The sequence below is a fragment of the Hipposideros armiger genome, unplaced genomic scaffold (genome assembly GCF_001890085.2).
Source record: "Hipposideros armiger isolate ML-2016 unplaced genomic scaffold, ASM189008v1 scaffold_405, whole genome shotgun sequence".
NCBI lineage: Eukaryota > Metazoa > Chordata > Mammalia > Chiroptera > Hipposideridae > Hipposideros > Hipposideros armiger.
Genome location: NW_017731755.1, coordinates 1,341,973 through 1,346,508, shown reverse-complemented (window position 1 = coordinate 1,346,508; position 4,536 = coordinate 1,341,973). Strand labels below are relative to the sequence as shown.

Here is a 4,536-nt window from a genome sequence, read left to right as displayed (position 1 = left end):
GGTTGAGTTTTGCTTTCTGTGCCTAACTGTGGAGTTGACACATTGTGAAGAATTTTCTGGTGACTTTGTGGATACAGTTAATTGGCTATGGACAAAACCGAACACTTCTCTGAGTCTGATTTCTGTAAATTATGAGTTTGTTGTCTTTTTTCTGAGTGATTAGAGTTGGCTATTGAGGAGTGTGTTTCCCTCAAAAGATATTGGAGGTATAAAATAGAAAAATAGAGGATTTGGACTACTTCTGCTCAGAAAAAATTCTCAGTAATAGAAAGTCATCACTTCACATATCATGTTTACGAGGACATTAGACTCAGGAAGACAGTGGATGGATCTGCTGATCGATGTTGAAAAAATCACCTGTGTTACAATTAGTCCAAAAGAGTGGTGACAACTGGATGGTTCTGAGTAGAAGGATCTGTTTGCCAAATTAAAAGGCTAAGACTTCTTTATACTTGTATATCTCCACTACCATACACACCTGCTCATATGCCTTTTAGAAACATGTTTTCATTCATACATTTTTTGAGATTAAAGTTGTTTAATCAGGATTTCAAGAAAAAAATTGGAGCAGTGGGTAATGTTATTTGTCCTAGATATTAGAGAAAAATATCATGTTATGATGAAAAAATCATAACCCCAAACTGGCCATTAGGCTAAAATTAAATCTGAATAAATTCCAAAAGTATAAATCATATAGGTAAGGTTTTCTGTTATATAAATATTATTAACAAAATTTGTAAAGGGTAAAATCATCATGAATTTCATGCCAATATAAAATGAACAGAGGTCAAAAATTTTATTTACATCATTAATCCTTCATTGGGTGCAATGCAATAGTTATGAGTTCGGGTGCAATGCATCTACTAGATGCGTGTATGATATTTATTTATTTAAATTGAAAATGAATGAAAATAACGTGTAAGCATGCTTATTATTAATTCAGAATGAAATTTTAATTTGCCACCAAGTAAAAACAATATATGTTTATTACATAAATTCAGTATAAAAATCAACAGAAATTCAAAACATAAAACTAAAACAAAACTTGTCATACTAAAATAACAAAAACTAATCTGATTGCTCTTCATCAGCCTCATTACCATCGAATTTCGAGTTGAAACAATGTTCACAAATCATTGTCGCATGTTCTAAGCACAAAAATGGTTTGCAAAGTTTACAGAAGTATTTGGAATACCTTTGTCTTTTGTTTCCTACACAAGCTGCACACCGTTTTTTGTTTGATGAAGTGGTGGCCTCAGGTCTGCTTGAACTTTAACAGCAAGTGTAGTAAACATCTGCAATTTTTGTTGGAGAAGTGAAGGAATTCCCTTATTTTTTGCAACTCTTTGGTTCGTATGTTCAACTACCAATTCCCTACTCAACTGTTTAAAAAATGAATGTCTTTTTTTAACTTCATTTCTATTCTCTAGGTATAGCACTTGTGCATTAATGCCACTTATATTTTATCTTTCCCAATAAAATATTCATCTATTTATTAATTACTACTTTCTTGATCACTTTCTGAAGAGCTTCCTTGCTCAGTGTCAGAAGTTTGGTCTCATTCTTCAACTTGATCTTCACTATCTGAGTCACTTTCAACTTCAAATTCAAGTTCATTTTCATCATTATCAGACTCCATCAATATCTGTAGCAATATCTCAACATCTTTTGGGTCATCTGGATTATAAAATCTTTGAGGTTGAGCCATTTTAGAAGGTAAAACCTACAAAGGAAAAATATTACCCTAAACAGGCGCAATGAATCTGTCAGATTAATTAGAAAATAAAATACCTAATTACTAAGTTTCAATAATAAAACTATACTTACAATCTCCTTCTGGAATGTCTGAAAGGTTAATACTATACAAATATATCTGTTGAGAAAATATAAAAAATATCTCAAATAGACTCAACAAATCTGTGAGATTAAAGATGCCGCTATGAAATACATCTTTATTGTACTAAGCCACAAATATGACTGGCAATAGGTTACAGTAGAGGGAGAAAGATACAGAAGCGATGAGTCATGATACTAACTGTTAGATATTTGAAAATTTGTGTACAATGACTCTGTGAGATCAGTTGCGCCTGACAGAGGGTTAACCAGTGAGGGAACCAAGGATGTTAAAGTTAATGAGTTCAAAATGCAGTTCAACACGCACACATTTACATACACATGGGGGCAACCAGAAATGTTGAGATGAATTTACAAATAGAAGTAAAATTAGTCAATGTCCACAGAGTAATAATTAGTTGCATCTCCACTAGACACAATATATTTGCATTTCTATGCTCAAGAATCATTTGAATTAGCATTCAGTTTCTTCAATTTACAGAGTTCTGAAATAGCTCAAAAGCAATGAGTCAGAGATAACCTGAAAAGATATGCTACAAAGGACACCCAGTAATCTCTGCCCATTCCAAACTTTTCAAAAATGTTCTTGTGTGTGTGTTTGTGTGTGTGTGTGTGGGGGGGTTGTAATTTTTAATTGGATTTATGTATCCATGGGTGAAATCTACTTATTACTTTTTTTTTTAAGATTTTTTTTTTATTGGGGAATTGGGGAAAGGGGAACAGACAAGTTGCTGTTGTTTTGTTCTTCAGTCTAGTTGTGGAGGACGTTGCTTCACTGGCCCAAGTTGGCACCATCATTGCGCTCTTCCTGGGCGAGGCACATCAGTCGCCGACTTCTGGACGTCCGCTCATGGTGGCTGCTGGCCGCTCACACTGGCTGCTGGCTACATACGGTAGCCCATGGCAACCCACTGCCACAGGGGCTGCAGCCTACGCTGTCGCCGGCAACTCACGGGCGACTCACGGCAGCCCAGCTCCAGGTTGAGCTGTTGTTCAGCATCTTAGCTGTGGAGGGCAGTGTCACTGGGCTTCATATGTGGAATCCGAACTGGGGCCCTCTGGCATCCCAAGCCAGTTCTTAACCATCGCGCCACTCGGCCGGCCCTCTACTTATTACTTTAATAAGAAACAACTCAGCAATGATTTTTTTTTTTACTAATTTTGGTTTCATACATGTAAATATAAAGAAACTTTGTTCACATAAATAAGTAGATAGTAAGTAAGGATTTGTTGAGGCAATGTCACTCAATTCTTTTAACTTCTTCTGAGTTATATGCCAAAAATTACGGAATGATCAATAATCAAATATTACTTTTAATGATCCATCAGATGATAATTAGTTCTTCTTTTAACTTTATTGAAAGAAAAAAATAGAAATAATCTGAGTTGGTATCATTAGAATCATTTATTTTCTCAACACAAATATTTTGAATTGTTACTTTGTTGCACCCAAGGACATTTACATCCTCGAGCAATGCATCATAACAATATGAGTTAGAGGTATGCCTTTTGTAAAGTGAGGAAGAGCAATTGAGAAGGCAAATGAGACTTTCCTACCACTCCGGTTCTCCCCCACTCACCCCTCCCATGGCCCCACCACCACCTGCCCAGCGCAGCTCCAGCTGCATCATGCTGGTGCTCACTCTGAACTCTGGGCTCCTGCTAAGCCAGCACTGCTTCCAGCTGCCATCATGTGACCTCATCAGCCACGAGGAGATAGATATTCTCTGACATCTACAAGATCCGGAGATGGGAGACCGCAGTCAGGTTGTGCCTGGAGGTGGAGGGGAAGATGGTCAGTCGGACAGAGGGTGATGACATTGATGACTCACTCACTGGTGGAAATGCCTCCACTGAAGGTCCCAAGGGCAGAGGTGCCTAAAGCACAGTAGTCACTGGTGTTGATATCGTTATGAACCATCATTTGCAGAAAGCCAGCTACACAAAAGAAACCTACAAGAAGTACACCAAAGATTACATGAAATTAAAAGGAAACTTGAAGAACAGAGACCAGAAAGAGTAAAACCTTTTATGACTGCAGAGGCTGCAGAACAAATCAAGCACATCCTTGCTAATTTCAAAAACTACTAGTTGTTTATTGGTAAAAACATGAATTCAGAAGGCATGGTTGCTCTGCTGGACTACCATGAGAAAGGTGTGACCCTATATATAATTTTCTTTAAGGATGATTTTGAGATGGAAAAATGCTAACAAAGTTGGCAGTTTGGATCCATCCGTTGTCATCATCACAACTGGCTGCTGCTTTTCACTCACACACTAGGACTAAGACAGATGAGACTGACTTTGTCTTGAGGCTCTTTGTTTAGTTTGACCTTGATTTATTTGGAGCATTGTTTTTAAGAAAGATATGTGGGATGGCTTCTAGGAATGTCTCTATTACATGTTGTGTCTACTCACCCTGTATCAAGACTTGAAGATGCAGGGCGAGGAATAAGAATAAGTCCTACAGCACCCAGCCATGGGTAGTGGAGGAGAAAGAGTTTTGCCATGTATAGATCCAGAAGCTAGTCTGTGGAAATTCCTCCAATCAGCATTATGAAAAATTATATGCATAAGATTATCAATACTTGTCAAAACAAAAGTTCACTGTACTTTCTTTTTTTCTTTTATAATGAGGGTAGAATACTTGCTACAATATGAACACATGTTTTCTGCATTTAG

General features: G+C 37.1%; 1 pseudogene; it reads left to right on the top strand.

The window, feature by feature from the left end:
- Positions 1-3,555: 3,555 nt before the first annotated feature.
- On the top strand, positions 3,556-4,065 carry LOC109394039 (translationally-controlled tumor protein pseudogene; annotated as a pseudogene).
- Positions 4,066-4,536: the final 471 nt, after the last annotated feature.